The sequence below is a fragment of the Coptis chinensis genome, chromosome 4, assembly GCF_015680905.1.
Source record: "Coptis chinensis isolate HL-2020 chromosome 4, ASM1568090v1, whole genome shotgun sequence".
Classification (NCBI taxonomy): domain Eukaryota; kingdom Viridiplantae; phylum Streptophyta; class Magnoliopsida; order Ranunculales; family Ranunculaceae; genus Coptis; species Coptis chinensis.
The window spans coordinates 103,190,514-103,209,941 of record NC_141459.1 but is presented as its reverse complement, the minus strand read 5'-3'; the positions used below and the strand labels follow the sequence as shown (position 1 = coordinate 103,209,941).

At 36.7% G+C, this 19,428-nt stretch overlaps 1 pseudogene across 1 annotated transcript; it reads left to right on the top strand.

Moving 5' to 3' along the window:
* The first annotated feature begins 372 nt into the window (after window positions 1-372).
* On the top strand, window positions 373-8,273 carry LOC147506463 (uncharacterized; annotated as a pseudogene). The gene is made up of 8 exons (XR_015193761.1): window positions 373-496; window positions 586-694; window positions 1,125-1,185; window positions 2,621-2,673; window positions 4,300-4,392; window positions 5,082-5,145; window positions 5,493-5,600; window positions 7,700-8,273. The product of XR_015193761.1 is annotated as an uncharacterized LOC147506463 (transcript).
* Window positions 8,274-19,428: the final 11,155 nt, after the last annotated feature.

The following is a 19,428-nucleotide window of genomic DNA, read 5'->3' as shown; positions in this document are numbered from 1 at the left end:
GTTAAGAGAGAGTCGTGTGTTTTCTTCATTTTTCACTTTCATGAGTGGATCATGTGCCCTCACATGGATAACATGGTAAAACAGGGGCAGCTTATTACTACAGACCAATAGTGACAACTTATTGTACTTCCTTCGGATGGTCTACTGTTATAGTTTGTGTGTGAAGATATGAGGAGAGGAGCTTATAACCCTCTTTGTGTGCCATGGCCTGGCCTACGAATCTACAATTGAGCTGCCCCCTATTTTGAATATCAACACATACACCACTTCTGTTAGCAAAAATGAGTTAAGCTGATGTGAGACTCATTAAGCTTTTAGTCTGTCAAACATGACCTTGAGCCACTTTAAAGCCATATATGTTTATCAATGTTGCAGTGTAAAGTAAGACATAGGACTGCCTTAGAAAAGACAGAGCTGAGCATAATGCAATAGAATATTCTCCTAGCTCAAAATCTCAAATTGTATGGATTTGTTTCAAATTTTCAATGGTTGGATGGTAATGATAAATATTGTGTCACATGTGCAAATGTCATTTTTCCATTCATGTGAGCGCCATGAGTTTTTAACCAGTCTGTGTTTTTACAGGGACGAAGATCTTCCTCTTATTGTTGCTATTGATTTGCAGCACATGGCTCCAATCGAAGGAGTTATTCAAGTGCAAGGTGACAACACAAATGCTCGAACCGCAGAAGTGGTAAAACTTAATGGTGCATAAGTTTCTTATGCCTTTTCAATTCAAAACCTCATGTTATAATTCTTGGATGATACTTTTTCTGAAAGTAACTCCTGAATTCCATTCCTTACCGTCCTGTTTAATGATGTACGGAGGTTGTTAGAGTTCTAGGAGGACATCTCCCAAGAGGCGGACTAGGGCAATTGCTATTGTTGTAAACCCAGATTTTCATATATATATTGAAGTGATAAAAGGCCAAACCTAATTAGGCCGTATCCTCTTTTTCTTCAAACTTCTTCTCCATTAACATAAATACAATTTCACTGAGGGGTTATGGTGGTCGTAATCTCAATTTAGTAATAACAAAACTGATACCTGCGAGTTTTTATTGGATACATAGTTATAGTTTTTAATTAGTTGCTTAATTTATATTGAGTGGATTTCTTGTCAGGTCATTAAGCATTTTGATGGATGCAAAGCTGATCTGGTGGTCTGCGATGGTGCTCCAGATGGTTAGAAGAATATATTAATGAGTTCATTTATCAGATAAAAAAAACAGTGAGTAATTCTCAAGGACAAAAATGCCAAAAAAATAACTCTCAAAAACACCTTTTTATTTTTGTAATTCTCAAGGACCGGATAGATGGAAGGTCAAATATACTCTTGACGCGAAATAAAAAACGGATCGGGTAGATGAAATGTCAAGTATACCCCTGACGCGAAATAATTAACGTCCCGGCCCAGGCGAAATGACCTGGTGTATTTAGTATGAACATTGAATGTTCACAGTCCTTGAGTATGAATATTGATTGGGTATGAACATTCAATGTTCATAATCTTTTGGGTATGAACATCAAATGTTCATAGTCCTTGGATATGACCATTCAATATTCATAGTGAACATTCAATGTTCATAGTCCTTTGGGTATGAATATTGATTGGGTATGAACATTCAATGTTCATAGTCTTTTGGGTATAAACATTCAATGTTCATAGTCCTTTGGGTATGAACATTCAATGTTTATAGTCTTTTAGATATGAACATTCGATGTTCATAGTCTTTGGATATGAACATTCAATGTTCATAGTGAACATTCAATGTTTATAGTCCTTAGGTATGAACCTTAACATTGATTGAGTATGAACATTCAATGTTCATAGTCCTTTAAGTATGAACATTCGATGTTCATAGTCCTTGGTCCTTGGGTATTTAAAACATTAAATGTTCATAAAAAATTGGAAATGAACATTCAATGTTCATAGTCCTTTAAATTTGAAAATTGTGGGATGTTGAGTCTTTACTAATATGAACATTGATTGGGTATGAACATTAAATGTTCATAGACTTTGGTTTTTCCAAATTCAATGTTAAATACATCAATATATTGTATAAGGTACATTCACATATTTGGATATGAACAATCATTATTCATACAGAAGGGCTTATGTTGAGGGGTTCTACAGTGCCGAACTTCATAGTAAAATGAAGAATAGCTCCTGGAAAAATTTAAAAATATTTATTTTAAATTGGATTATTTGTGTTTTTTGAGTTATTTTCACAAAAGGTCCTGTGTTAGGTGATGAGATTTAAAAAAAAAATGGTTGAGCCAATTTATTTTGTCTTTGACGGGCCGGGTTACTAAATTTAAAAATTGTGGGTAAATATAAAGAGTTACTAATTGGTATTTAATTTGTCTTTGTGAGTTACTCACCTCACCAAAAATCATTGTCCCTCAAATTTAAAGATAGAGGCCCTTAATTTTCTCCAAAATTGGTGATGCCCTTAGGCCCAATTTCTTGTAAAAAAAATCACAAGGAATTTACTCTTTATGAACCGTGGTTCTCCTTTGCGATTATGTTTTATTGTTGAGATGAATGATACGTATCATAAGAAGTAAAGCAACAATCACGACTTACCAGTTTACTTCATCACCATGATGATTGCAGTTACCGGACTTCATGATATGGACGAATTTGTTCAGTCGCAACTTATACTAGCGGTGAGTACAAGATTTTTTATTTTGATGCTTTTATAGTAGTTGTGGATGATGATATCAGTTTTTATTGTGTACTTCAGAAAACTGACATGTCCCGAAAAATGTTAGGTAGGATTGCCTGAAGACTTTGATCGTACTGATTCGTAGACAGATAATTTCGTGAAGAGCCTTTTGAATGATGAAAACTTGCATTGCTTTTAAGATGCTACCTCTTGGAAACTTCTATACTCTTATTGAAACAATATTAAATTGCAGACTCTTGATTCTTCTGTGTAGCAATAGCTGTGCTCATAGGTAGTAAATGTGAATTGTTTATTATCTCAGCAGTTACAAGCTAAGTTAGAACTTAGAGTCATTTCCTCCATAGGAGGCTTGCATAGTTGCATTATGATAAGGTTCCTAAATCAATCAATAGTCTTTTCATTGTTGATATGCTAATTATGTATTAGCTGGTGTTAGGCTATGAATCACATTATGTGCTCGAAGCTGTACGATGTTAGTCTTTGAGTAGAAAACTGTGCCATTATAGAAGTTTAGACCTCGTATATGAATTTTCTTACAAATTAATGTCAGAGTCTCAGAGAACATCCACACAATGCATGGAAGTTCCTGTGTTGTGCTCCAGTCAATAGCTGGCAGTAATGCAAAATTGGACCACCTCACTATATTCATCTACCTTGAGTCGACTTTTTGCTAGCAACTCTTAACACCGAAAGAATGCATGATGTGGACCATCTTAGAAGAAAGATAAAACGGACTAATGACCAATGATCTATAATCTTCACAGATATCGATAGTGGGGATGCAATTAATGGCTCGATGCTAGCACACCAAAAGAAGAGCACTCCCTTCTGTGTGGCATTTCATATTGTCTAATTGTGAAGTACTTTATTCTATAACTTCTATACCATGTTATCTACTTGACTAGGTGTATACCCAAAGAATTGGAGTATTAAAAAGCAGCAGAAGCATCTAAAGTGAATTTTCTGTTGATATTACCGAGCTAAAATTGAGATATAAATTCTATAGATTTCGAGGAAAGCAACTTAATTGCAAATGCAGCTTTAGATTCCCAAAAGACATCATGGACATCAAGACTCAAGAGTACTTGTGATTTTTTTTTCAAATAAGATGCTGGCAAGAGATCTAGGACTTGATGGAAAAGCAGCCTTACCAAAATATCCTAGTCTGATATTGGATTAACGCAACAGCTGCCCTTTCCAATAGGTTAGCCACTCCATCTCCGAAGCATTTAATGCAACCTTCAGGCTTCAAACACAAAGCTTTCTCAACCTAAACCTTTTCTGTCAAATCTAGCCTCAATGACTTCTATGTGGAGAGACTGCGGATCTTCCCAGATTTTCCACAACTATTCATTAAGGAGCTCCTAGTTCATGATTTATTGATATTAAATATTGAAGCCCACGTGGAAATCCCAGCTTACTTGCCGTAATTGAACATTTACAAATTCTCTCAATTGGTAACTTCATAGAAAATGTTTGTGATCTAGTTTTTTTTTATTTTCACTCCTTGGTTGAATCTTGAATGTGTTATGCGGGGTGTTAATTGTGTGGAAGTTTGTATTAATCCCTCTAGAAACTAATATATGGAGAACCAACGTGTATGCAGGGTTTAACCATTGTTAGTCATATACTTAGAGTGGGTGGGAAGTTTATTGCGAAGATATTCCGTGGGAAAGATACAAGTTTACTTTATTGCCAGGTGAGTAGTAATTTTCTTCATTTCATTTAGAAATAAAGCCTTGACCCAGTTAGTAATTCTCATGAACGTTGATCACTTCGTTATCAGTGTTTTTTTTTCTTTTTGATAAGTAGTTTTTATTAATGGAAAGAAAAGTGCATAGCACAAACAGATACAACGAGTGAGTAAGGTCCTCACTAACAACAGGAATAAAAAAGGAGAAAACAAAAACCCAAAAGAGCAACCTCCTCTCATTCTCTCAACAACTGCCGACAATATCATAATCCCTGTACAACATTGGACCAGTCCAACACAAGGTCCTTAAATCTGTAGTTCCTCCTTTCGCGTTATCAGTGCTTCATATAGATACTTCAGACTTTCAATAGTTTTGATTGAGAGACAGACTATCTAATTTCCTTAAATGTATCTAAGTTATATCACCACTTTGATGTTCTCTGTACTTCTACAGTTCTACCTCTATGCAAATCTTATCTGGTCATCTGTGTTTGGTTTAATTTTGCTCACGAGTCTTGAATTGTAGTACAGTAATTTCTTGGAAGAGGGTTGCAGTAACATAACATAGCAACGCATTATACACCGGAAACTCACATCATATGAAATGTGCTCTAAAAAGATACATAATTTATTTGTGCTGTTTCCTCTCAGAAAGTTTCTGACTCGTCAATCTCTTTCGTGTTTTGTCTTTGCAGCTCAAACTATTTTTCTTGGTAGTTACATTTGCAAAACCAAAAAGCAGTCGCAATTCAAGCATAGGTGATTATTTCTTGTTTTAGTTTCCTTCTCATGCTAATATGCATCGTGACTCCAACTCTTTTGGCTTCAATGTTCAAGAACTTGTCGTGATTCTAAAATCTTGTTGTGTTACATAGTGGTTTCAGACTTTCAGTCTTCTCAGAGATAGATATTACTGGGAGAATTAAGATTCTAGAAACAAATAATAAAAAATGAAAAATGAAAATAATATTGATATTAAATACTCAAGAATAAGTAGAGCTGTTGAATAATAAAGGGTCAACAGTTGTAGTAAAAAAAATTATAATAGTTTTATATGTCTGGTTAGTAATATTGTCCTCATTGGAATTGTTTTCTATTTGGTGCAGAGGCCTTTGCTGTTTGTGAAAATTATTCCCCTCCTGAAGGATTTAATCCAGAAGATTTACATCGCCTTCTGGAAAAAGTTGGCAGCCCCACTGGAGTGGATGACTTAGGTAATGTCTCATCTTAATTTACAATTTAGACTGTATTTCACTCAGTGTTTAAAACATGCCTTTAAGCCTTTGAGCCTCGAAGATATAATATTTAGGTGATGTCATATGAAGAAATTTACTTAGACAAGCATAAAGTTACTGAGTCTTATGAACTGTCGAGTTGCATAGAAGAAAGCTTGAACACTGGAAGAGGCATAGCCTTGTTAGAAACAATAAATATTTCTGAGGTCTTAGATACTCAACAAATAATATTAGTATATCACAAAACCAAAAATACTAATTACTTGGCAATAATAGCAGTGCTATATACAAATAAGCAAGACACATCTTAGCAAGCAACAAAAGTTTCCCATTCTAATTCCTAACCAAAAGTTGACAGTAACAAGAATAGTATAAACATAGGCTATTTATAGATTGGGACATATACGTGATTTCTAAATTTATAAGGATAGGTTTGTTAAAAGAAAATTTAAAATTTTTGTATTTAGAAAGAGCTGAAAAAAGGGCTTCATTGAGGCTTTAGCCTCGAGGCGTATGCCTAATTAGTGTAAGTTGTAAGCCTCTTCAACTAGCATAGAGGCTACATCGTCGGTGTGCTTTACCTCTATGAGGCTTCAGGCGCGCCTCGAGGTGTACGCTTTTGAAGCATTGATATCCCTTTTTATTGATATATATTTAGTTAGTGGCTTAGAGTCTATGTTCAGAATCTCACTCTTTGGTAGGAACCTCTCAACTGTTCGTTTATCTTTATCATTTTATCCCCCTCGAATGCAAATCGACTGCAAGTTCTTTCCTTATATGTATTCATACTTAGAACTTTGCTTGCCCTCAGCATTTCAAATTATGATTACTCCATAGTTTATTGTTGTTCTTTTTGTGGACCCAATGAAACTGGTGAGATTGGATTTGGTAATTGGCACCAGAAGTAGTATATGGTTGACTTGGTAAATAGACCTAAAGGTTTTGTTTTTGGAGGAGATGGCCATGTTGATCAAGGGTCTCATATGGCTTTGGACAAAATTGTGGAAGGAGCTCATGGATTACTCTGTAATTTGCCGTTTAGCTTTTCTGGACCCAATGGAACTGGGGAGATGGTTGACTTGGTTAATAGTCATCAAGGGTTTTGTTTTTGGTGGAAATGATTGGGTTAAGTTTGTAAGTGGCACCACCAAGTATTTTCTGTGATTGACTTGGTAAATAGACCTCACAGATATCTTTTTTGGAGATGATGCTCATGCCGATCAAGGGTCTTATTTGCCTTTGGACAAAGTGCGGAAGGATCTCATGGATTATTCTATTAGTTATCATTGTTCTTTTTTGGATGAAGTGGAACTGAGGAGATTGGATTATGTATGTAAGTGGACCAGTAAGTAGTATATATGATTGACTTGGTAAGTAGTATCAAGGTTCTTGTTTTTGGGGAAGATGGTCCTGTCGGTCAAGGGTCATTTTCCTTCGGACGGAATTGTGAAAGGAGCTCATGGATTACACTATAATTTATCATTCTTTTATTTCCATACCCATTCAGAGTGCGCAGATTATTGGACCAAGTATTGAAGTAGCACCGTTAAGTAGTTATTATGATTGGCTTGGTAAATAGACCCTCTATGGTCTTGTCTTTGGAGGAGATGCTCATGTTGATAAATGGTCTCTTTTGACTGGATGAAAGCGTGGAAGGAGCTCCGGTACTACTCCATAATATATCATTGTGCTTATATGGATTCAATGGAACTGGCAAGTGGCGCCAGTATTTTAGTGTTTACTTGGCACCAATATTTTTACTTGACTTGGTAAATAAACCTCAAAGGTCTCTCTTTTGGAGGAGATAGTCGTGTCTATTACCTTTGGATGAAAGTGCGCAAGGATATCCGTTTTGATTGTTTTGTATCAAAATGAGATATGTATGGGCGGACGGATGAGAGAGGGGGAGAGCTCGTTTGTTGTGTTTGTTTGTTATAATTTCTGTTGTTGTCCGTTTTGTTGTATTGTATGTCATCTCTTCCTATTGCTTTTCTTCTGATTGGATTTTGTTTTTGTTTTTGTTCTAAAAATATTTTGACTGGATTTAAGTACACACTCATTGAATTTTTGCATGCCAGATTGCAGTAGCGGATGGCTAGAAGGACCAAACAAGGTATATATACGATTTTTAGCATGTGGAGACCTCAGTGGTTTTGACTCAGATCGTTCATAACTTCATACCCACTCCCCAAAGTTGCTGACGGCACTTACCAGAGTTTGGATCCTGTGCAGCCCCCCATTGCCCCCCCTTACAAAAGAGCACTGGAAATGAAGAAAGCTTCTAGTCATGGGGTCAGCGAGCTTGAAAAGCTCTCTCTAGATTCCTTAACTTTTATGTTTGAAGATTGAGAGATAGAAACTGATCAGCTGCAATATTCTCTTAGATGGAACTGAATTAAGTAGTTCTTCAGACATCTCATTTTGTTGTATGAGGTGATCAACCTTTTTCTTTTGTCCATTGTTTTGCTTAGAGGAAGATGAAAGATTTACCTAGGGAAAAAATAGTTACTTTTAAGGCTGAAAACCGCCAGAAGCGTCTTTGATATGTAAGGCTAAGTCCACTGGTGCGCTATCCCACCAAATACCAAATATAACGGAAATTGTAATCCAATGGTGTGTCAAAACGCTAACCCGCCAACACTATTACCTATCTATGTAGTTAGTTTTAGCGATATAGCGTATGATGTGTACGCCAGTACGAATGGTGGGTAGAGAAAAAATCTACCTACACGCTTCACATAGTGGCGGCTAGAATTTGTTTTTGAAAGGCAAGTAGGGTTTTTGAGAGGTCTCTTACTCCTATTTTATTAAGGCAAATGATAAGGAGAGATCATTCTCTTTAAATTTAGTGCGCACTTCATATCGGCCGTTGGATGACATGATCATACGGTTTGGTGTGGTTTGTCAGTTGTGGGCCATGCAACAACCTCGATCTTGAGAAGAAATTTCTTCATCCAACGGTTATTTGCCTTGATCTCTCCAAAATTTAGAGAAAATGATCTCTCCTTATCGGATCTCTTTTATTAAAATGAAAACACTTGGTTACATGGATTAGAGTCTTACATATATTTTGCCCTAGGCATCATTGTACACAATTTTCCATACATCCTCTGAAAAAGAGTTAGGTATAATTACCACGTAACTTATGGATGGTATATTTTCTGCCAAAATGTCGGCCAACTTGTTCGCTTCTCGGACTACATATTTGAGAGTAAACATTTGTAATTGTGTTGTTAAGCTATTAATCTTCCCCATCATATGGTTGGCGCACCATGGGTGTTTGTCCTTGTCTTTCAAATACGAGACAACTGTAGTAGAGTCTGTCGCACCATGGGTGTTTGTCCTTATCCTTCAAATACGAGAAAACTGTAGCAGTCTGTTTGGGCTTGAATTCTGAGACACTTGTGATCCACAACAAGTTTGAGGCCTTGTAGCTCAATAAGATTGATTGTCATGTACTCTGATCTTCCCTGTGCAGCCACAATCACTTCCCCTTGACAATTTCGAATCATTGTTGCCCACCCACCTAATGTACCCGCAGAGACCCATCTGTGTTGAGTGTACCCATTCCTGTGGGTGGTTTCTCCCATATACACTGCCTTTGTTTATGCTGTCTCGGTTCCACATATAAACCCCACATCTACATGATCTTGTTTCTTTCGGGCCCTTTTTCCATTTCCAGTTTGAGAGAATGGAGTTTTGTGGAAACATCTTGAATAAGTAATTTACTAATTAACCTGCAGAGCTATCGTGTTTTTGTGCTGGAAGATGCGTCTGTTCCTTTCTTGCCACACACAATAAATGAACCCATTAAATAGAAGCTTTAATATGTCTTGCTGCACTGCTTTTCCCTTCATTCTCAGTTCCACCCACTCAAGTTCAGTCTGCTGCCAATTCGCACTTCTTAGTTTATCATAGCCTGCTTGCTTCAAACTGTGTTGCCATATGAATTGAGCAAATGTGCATTGAAAGAACATATGTTCCTCGGTTTCGGTTTCCCTTTCCCTCCAGCATAGCACACATGTGTCATCAGTTACAGTACCCCACTCTTTCAACTTGCTTGTTGTTTTCAATCCCCCCTTGAGCGTGAGCCATGCAATAAACGAATGCCGCGGAATTCTATTAGCAAACTAGACGAGATGGTGCCAAGAGTTTGAAGCTTTGGTGGTTCTTACGCTGTCATAGGTCTCTGTGCGATTATAATCACCTCGCTTTGTAGCTGTCCATATCACCTTGTCAGTCCCATGTCCCACTTTTAGGTCTTCTTCAATGGCTAGGGCAATCTCAGGTATGTGAGCTCTGACACGTGTGGGTATACTCCATTGTCCATCCACTATTATATTACTCACACGTGCATCTAGTCGACACGTTGAGTTATATGTGAGAGATAGGGGAAGTCTTTCAAAATACCTTTGGGGTGCCATGGATCCAATCAGAACTGAGTACCTCTGTCATCACCAATTTGGTGTTGAACTATGTTCTGAGCTTATTTCCTATTCTTCAATATATTGCGCCATACCCAGGAGCAGTCATTGGGGATCTTGCATTGAGCTACCAAATATTTCTATCACGGATCAAATTCCTTGTAACCCATTTGGTCCATAAGGTGTTGCTCAAGTGGACAAGGTTCTAGAGATGCTTGAGGTTTCGCTGCTACATTCAACAATTTTAAACTTCGAATCCCAAGCCCCCCTTCTTCATAAGGAAAACAAATGTCATCCCAACTAATTAGTGCATGAGACGTGGAACACTTGGGTCCATTCCATAGAAAGTTTTTGCACAGTTGATTGATGGCATCGATTGTCGATTGAGGTAACACAAAAGATGTTGTCCAATATATACTCATTCCATTTAGAACTACCTTAAGAAGTTGGAGTCTTCCTGCATAGGACAACACTCTACCTTTCCACGCCTAACTTCTCTGTCTCACCTTCTCTATCAATGGAGTACAGTCTCTGGCTTTCAGTCTTGTGGTAATCAACGGGAGCCCGAGATACTTGACTGGAAGTGCCCTTCTCGGAAACTGTAGTATCTCCCCTATTTGAACATCAACAGTGTCTGAAATGCCCGAGTAGAACATTTGACTCTTCTAGAAATTCACTTGTAGCCCCGTGCATCTGGCTAAGCTATGAAGGGTATTTTTAGAGTGCTCATTGTATTTAGATCCCCATTCATGAAGGCAATGACGTCATCATCAAAGGATAAGTGCGTTACTATCGGGTTGGAGCACTTGGGGTGTAGGCGGTAACTCCTTCTTCAACTCGTTTCCGAATAATTTGGGTGAAAAAATCCATGACGAGCACAAACAAATATGGTGACATAGGATCTCCTTGCATGATTCCTCTCCTGCCTCTAAAATACCCAAACGGTGTTTTGTTGATCATTATGCTATAATTGGGGGTTTCGATGCAATTTTGTATCCAACTGACAAACATTGGAGGAATTCCAATTTTGTCGAGGGCATATCTCACTGCTTCCCATCTCACTGTATCATACACCTTCCTTAAGTCAATCTTGTTGCACATCTCGAGGGGCCCTTGTCTCTATGATAATTGTGTAGCAACTTATGTGACAGTAACACATTATCCTGAATGCATCGCCCAGCAATAAATGAGGACTAATTGAGAGATATCACCTAAGGCATAAATGCCTTCACCCGCATGTAATTATCTTGGTTATGCACTTGTAGATCACATTGCATCATGCAATGGGTCTATAATCCGCTAGTGAATTAGGAGATAGCACTTTCGGTATCAAGGTTATGCATGTGGCATTCACTTCCTGTAGAATCCTGCTCGATCTGAAGAAATTCCTGACTGCCTTTACAAAGTCATCTCTCACTATTCTCCAAGCCGCTTTGAAAAATAGTGCAGAAAACCCATCACTGCCCGGAGCCTTGTCATCTTCTATGTTGGCAAGACACTCAATGATCTCATCTCGGTTACCTCCCGAACCAGCATATTCTTAGTATTCTCATCCAATTGGGCAACTGAATATCCCCCATTTATGTGAAATCCAATTCCTCTAACACCTTAGAGATGTACATCTTTTGGTAGTACTTGACGCATTCATTTTCGATGTCAGCTAAGTTTTCATACACTGTACCGCTCATCTTTAACATAGTTGATCTTATTTGTCATCCTTCTAACCTTGATAGAGTTGAAGAAATATGTTGTATTGTTGTCCCCTAGAGTCACCACTTGATCTCTCGACTTTTGTTTGCATTCTGACTCCTCAGCCACCGCTGGTTTAACATACCTAGTTTAACTGCACTTTCTCATGTATGTTGTACTCATGGGTGAGGGGCTGAGTTTGTAGTCTCCTCTGGATTTTAGCTAGTGCCTTCTCTGTTTCCTCTTTCTCATATGTTATCCTTCCTCTCTCCCCATTTCATTTGATCAGTGCATCTTTCGCATGTTTCAATTTCTTCATAAACGTGAATATTGGGTTGCCCACAACAAGAATGTCTCATGCCTCCTGAATTACTTCTCTGAATCCCTTTTGTTGAATCTAGTAATTGAAGAAGCAGAAAGATTTTTTATACCTCCCTGTGCTTCTGGTTGACACTACCTAGGACAGGGATCGGGTCGGATATGGCTATATCCGAATCCGAATCCGAATAGTTTCACAATATCCTAATCCGAACCCGATTAAATCCAAAATTTAATATCTGAATCCGACCCGAACCCGATTAACCCGATCGGATAACACTAAAAATTAAAAAAAAAAACCCAAAAATTATATCTAAACCCAAACCCAAACCCAACCTGAATACATAAACGGATATGAAAATCGACCCGAACCCAATATATTCGGTAATTGGGTTTGGTCGAATTCGGGTCTACCCGACCCGATTCCCTGCCCTAACGCTACCAGCCTACCACTATGGACGAATAAATTACTCCGCGGCTAGAATTTTAGTTCAACATTTCTGCCAGCCACTCACAACAGCAACTAGAACAATGTGTCCCTACCAAAGTTATTTTAAGCTATTTTGAAAGAATTAATTTGTACAATTACTATTATATCATACTATTTTAGGTGACTAATAAAGAGAAAGATGTGAGAAAGGCTAAAATGGGGAGAGAAAGATGTACTAATTTAGCATACGGGGAGTGGGGCTATAATTTTGATTTCTATCTTTTTACTTTTTCCCACACACCTAGTCAATGTCAATGGCGGCTAAGAGTTGTGATTTATTTTATTATTTATTATTTATATTTTTTGTTTTCTTTTCTATAGGCTTATAGCACTGGCGGGTGCAATAAAAACCATTTGGCCTCGACGCCAACCTGCTAACCCGCTAACTCTATGTACTATATTATATTGTGTTTTGGTGGATGGCACCAAACCATTGGACTGCCTAAAACCAGTGTTTAGAAAATCGGACCAGACCGGTAGTTGAACCGGAGTCCGATTGGAACCGGTAAATTTTCGGTTTGGTTCAGTTAAAATTTGAGTTTATAGTTGGACTCTCGGTCTAAACTTAAACTGTGGTTGAACCGGCGAACCGGTTGAACCGGCGAACCGGTTGAACCGGTTCAGCTCTAAACCGGATCACCCTTATATAATTTTTTTTTTTTTTTTAATTTTTTTTTGAAAAATTGATAATGTGGAGAGTTGAACAGTTTAACCTAACATCTAAACAAGATAATCCAAACTCCAAGCCAACATACTACTATGTATTTCTTGTATAATAAATTTATTTTGATATATAATACCAATTAATATTGAATTAAAATATGTATTTATTCATTTTATTATTGTAATTATTAAAAAATTTGCTAAATAAACATCAATCGGTCCGACCGAGTCGAACCATGATTGAACCTGGTTGAACCATTTTAACAAAAAATCGGTTCGATCACCGGTTCGGTTTTCAAAACATTGCCTAAAACACTAAAAAAATTGCGTTAGAAATGTAAGTGAGCAGTACAATAACAATTGGAAGTTGACGCGCGTCATCAAGAGACCAAAATCTCGAAATATGTGTTATGCTTTTTATATTTTCATTTTCTGTTTAAGCGTGCAACACTGTAACCTTTGTTCAGTTGCATGATTTTTGTTGATGACGTTGGTTGGTGAGATTTTGATTTTAGATGTGCTGGCTAACTATTAGCCCAGTTCTTTCGCAGAGATCGAACTGTGTCCCTAATTTGCTTCTTAATTCAAGGTGCTTCGCGCACTAAACTACCCCGCAATGACCAGAGTTCCTGGGCCAGCATGTCTAACCCATTTTTAAATATTCAAAAGATTCATGATGAATAATTGGATAATTAGAAGGCTGGATCAGCCAATATTTTATTTTAGTGTCAGTGTTATTGTTTTTCTGGGCACTTTCTGTTTTCCAAATATTATGAGACGTGCAAAGACGCGAGCAGGAAAAACTTGTGACCTCAGTATGTTTTTCTGCCTTGTCTTCATTTTTGGTAGATATGAACTAATACATACGAAACATACATACAAGAGGTCCTGTCGTGCTGATCAATAAAGTACGCATCGAGATGGAAGGAAAAATTTTGATTGATTTCTTTGCAGTCGCTGAACTACTATATAAGTATTAAAGATATTTATTATCATCAGTTTTGTTCTCCTATAGTTCAATAATTTTAAAAGATGTTCTTCCTAACTATATTGTCGTATTTTCTGTTGATTTGTACAACTTGACTCAATTAAGTATATTTTAAGTGATTCTTTTACATTGCATTCATATCATTTAAGTCTATGATGAATTTATGACGAGAAGAATTTGATCCCAGTGGTTATTATGAAGAGAGAAGTTGATATTTTATCATGAAGAATTAATGTGTGTTCTGACTTTGTGAGCACCCTTTGAAAACTATATACTGCACAATGGGAATGGGGCCAGAAACATATGGGTAGACCTTGAACTGTTTTCCCTGTACAATTGTAAATATCGAGCAGAAGCCAACATTCCATGAAATGGGGATGGCCGGAGATATCCAGCTTTCTGGTCAAAGGAGATTGTGCTTCACCACAAGCATTTCCCTTCAATTCCCTCATCTTTTTACATGGCATAAGGCCATAATTAAGCACAGGCAGTTTTACTTTTAGATTATGTAATAGCAAAATGTTGAAGCAAACAAGTATAGTAAGAAAAATGTTTTATCTCAAATTCTCAACCACTGTAGTTTCTTTAAGAAATCTCCTTCATATGGTTCTTTCCTTTACACGAGAAATCTCTACAAAGTCTACTAACAAGAAAGTTAATCACAAGAACTATCACAAACAGAACTGGATCTCTGGAAAGATGAAGAAGAGTTGATGAACTCAATGCAATCTTCAATAGCTTCTGTATGATGAGAATCAACTTGAGATGTGTATGACCTTGATCTTCCCATGTTGGGAGAAGAAACTTTTGAAGATGATCTTCTCCTTGTTACTGTAATTATACGTAAGGCCCTTGCTACCTTAGTACTGAGACTATCTAGAAACTTATTCATCGCTGAGAGTCTCGACGTTTTTGGTAGTCGGAAAGATAAAATTCCAACTACCACCCTTATCTTTTTTCCACCACCAACTCTTGATCCATTCTTGTGCTTGTGAAACATCTCAGTCTTGTCGTTGATGTCTGGATTGAAACTAACTCTTTTACTGTTTTTTCTCAACATACTTAGGACGAAGAAGAGAGAGAGAGAGAGAGAGAGAGGGTGTGTTTCTTTTGGAATGAGAGGAATGAAAGAAATGTGAACTTGAAAGGGAGGGATGGGGAGGCAGTGGCAGAGAAGCATTTTTGGATAGGCCCAAGACTTGCCATATACTTTGTAGTTCAGTGTTTTTCCAGTTATCTTGTAAGGTAAACTTTGGTAAAACAGTGTCATGCATATGGGTTACAACCCCTCACAGGATTCAATGGTTAACATCAATCTGACTTTGTACTATAACAGACTACCCTCTAGAACAACAATATAACTTTCTCTGACGGCTATAGGAAGAAGAGAAGAAGAAAATGATTGGTTTGAGTTTTTGTTTCTCTGAGTTGAGTTTCTGATAAAGTCAATTCCCTCTATGGACTCACAGTCCTATTTATAGAGGTTAGGTCGGTCTCCTAAACAGATAAAGGAAGAGACCAACTCCTAATAGAACACCTAAAACTTCTTTGCTTAAGAAAAAAAAGCAAAACAAGTTTAAAGCATTGGTCAAACCACTACCCACAACAATAAGCCCAAGCCCAAGCCCGAACCCTACCCGATGTGGTGGATAACCAATGTGGGACTATCTACTATGCACTAAAGTGGAGAGAACACCCTTTGTTCATCTCCTCCACTTTGCACACACACACTAGTATTTAGAAATACACAAGAGATTCCAACAATCCCCCACTATTTCAAAATACTAATAGTCCCCCACTATTTTGGAGTAGGATATTACAAAAGAAATGAGTTAATGAAATGCCAGAGAGAATAAAAAAAACAATGCATAAGATACTGGTGCTTTACGGGCTTGAATCAGTCATAGGGTTACATGTCTTATAATACGTGAAAGTGGTGGATTAAAAAATCTTTGAACCAACATTCCAAGTACTTGCCCGAATACTCATAAGAACCGACCCAGTTCTACATTCACGTAGGTGGATTTCCATCAGGTGTACATTGCAGTTTAAATACACCACCTCATTAAAATATGGGCTATGGAATCCAATAAGAGTTAAAGAACTCATTCTTACTCATTGCAATTCTAGTTATACAATGTATACTAAGTACCATCTCGCCATAGGGTGGGACGTCTCATAAATAAAGAAGACGATAGTACAGCAGAGACGACGAAGTGACTTGTTTTTCCCTTTGAACCTACTTCATGGGATCTCCAATCACATAGGTAGGGTTGCTGTCAGTGTCGCCCTATATATGGGCATAAGTCCCATCCCCCTCGACGTATAACCACTTGCCTCCAAAGAAGTGGTGCGGTCAGACATATGGCCAAACTAAGTATAACCTAACATAATCTCTAGCAGCTGCTTGATTAAATTATATCTCAAACTTACATGTATTCTTTTCCCATTGCACATAGGGTAACATGTCTTAACTATTGCAATGAGATAGTTTCAAAGCATATACACATCAGGAGGTTGTTTAGAGCCAATGAGAAGATTTGCCAAGAGGTTGCTAACCCACTCAACATCATCACATGCCTTTTATAAGGCGATTAGCTTGGATGATATCCAAGACACTCAATTTCCACCAAAGGTAAACACATAAACATTATTAGATCAAGTTTATAACATATTACCCTTCCAACAATGATGGAAATCTACTAAATATCAGTCCATAATCAATGGCTCTGCTATAATACTTGGATAATCTGACAATATACATCAAAGTTTCTTATAAGGACACAATGGGTTATCAGCTCAGTATGCTATTAATGTAGGCAATGTCATGTCTCACATACATTATCCATAAAGTACAATAGGCTACCAATGATATTAACATATTTAGTATGAAAAAACACAAAGAGATTATTTTTCATAAGATAGATATTTGCCAGTTTGCCACAAAAGGTGTTAACACATGCTTACTATTATAATACCCATACTTTTCAATGAAAAATATTTTTACTAAGTGCTATAACAATATAATGAGACCAACATGAGTTTTAATTCCTATATTCACTAGTCATTCAATTCTGTAGTGCCCGAAATTTCCCTATACCATCCGGCCGGTATGGTTTAAGGTACGTTGTGGGCTTCAACCATATTCAAACGTCAACATCTTGACAACTGAATATAGCAGTTACATAAATGAGTTTAACAACATAATGAACTATCGTTTTCAATGATGGTCTATTATGTATTTCAAATAGGAATTTCTCTGTCTCATACATTCTCAATGCTAGCACTCATGATATTAAATCATCTAAATAAAGAGAGATTAACACATATGTCTTGCTTTACTCTAAAGAAAGTACACATTTTTTATCAACAACGGTACTTTGACATCCATATGACACCAATATGTTGTTGAATTGCTCATGCCATTTATAGGTGCTTGAATCAACTCATACAAAGATTTAACTAAATTGTATACCTTAAGCTCATCACCTGGTACTACTTGGTATTGTAGTTCCGCACAACTACTCAACTAGAGTCTTTAGAATTCTATAGAAGAAATTCTAGTTACATGAGCAAGGTTTCAAAGTAGTATAAATCTTGTCTCTGATTGAAACCCATTGGCTATTATTATTAGCCTTGTATTTTGCAATACAACTATCACATTTTAGTTTTCTCTTGAAGATTCAATTCAACATATAGATCCCCCAATAAATTAAGAGTCCAGTTTATAGGAGTTGTATCCTTCAAAAATGACACTTCTCATAGATAGACAACTTCCTTATAGGTTAATGAATCTTCCTCAAGAAACATATAAATATCATCACCGTGAATGGTGGATATACTCACTGATAGTCTTCCAAATTTCTTGTTAAGAAATTATGGGATCCTCTTACGTAGTTCATTATGAACATCCAACCACTCTATGCCAATTTTACATAAAGCACATCCTCAAAATAAAATTAGCATATAAGACATTCAATAATATTGTGGTATCTACAAGATTGTTATCACGCATGACAACTAAAACAAACATCACTATTATGAGTTTTACCAATGAACATCTACTAGATAGTTCTAGGTCTCAAAAAAAATATTTCTTTTAGATTCATTCACAATAGTCTTGGCAAAACAAACCCCAAACACACACACACACACACACACACCCATTTTGAAGCATTTTTGGATAGGCCCAAAATCTTTGAGGTAAACTTTGGTAAAACAGTGTCATGCATATGGGTCACAACCCCCCACAGTTCAATGGTTACTCAACCTAATCAAACTTATATGCAAAACATAGTATGCCGCTATAAACACTAAAAGAAACAATAACAACAATATGCACTCTTATGACAAGAATATACTTTACTCAAGTCTATGATTATGGATCATATTAAACATAGTCATATTATGTTTATGCTATCTATATGAAAGGAAATCCACAAGTGATTCAAATAAATTTTAAAGAATAGAAGAATTAGATGAAAAAGGTTTTACCCAAGATAATATCATTATCATTCTTCTTTTCATCATTCAACATTCCAACTTACATAGAGAGACAATCCACGCACTTGTACATCACCTTGGCTATTTATTCATAGTCATAGGAGGATAATGCCTAATAAGACAATCCACAACTGTTACATCTCCTTGTCTAAAATAGTCACTGGAAGATATTTTCTAAGAAGACAATCCATAACCTTACATCTCCTTGACTAAATTAGGTTTAGGAGGATATTGATTGTTTTCCATATTGTTTTCTCTCGTAGACAATGATGCTCATTACTTAATAATATATGACATGGTTAAGCTTCATGTCAATGTTAAATAATGCATTCATGCCAAACATGGTTAATATCATATCATAGGTTCAGGAAAAATAAATTTTAACTGTACCCCTCACAACAAAATGTATATGATATTAAGCAAATCTAGCCACTGAATATGCAAAACAACTAAGGACTCCACCTCCTCTCCTTACATGAGCTCAAGCAAGATAGGATACCCTATCAACAAAACCTCAAGTACTACCACAACATCTAATGGCTCAACCCATTAATGTCTTAAACTAGAAAAAATTTACCAATAAACTATCATCGATCAAGTTCAAAGTAAATCCACGATAATTAATATCCAAAACTAGCATGTTATACAACTTTAACATATGCTATATTGGATATAAGCTACAAGTTACTTCATCTAACATGTATTTTCACAATAGTACAATTATAACTATCA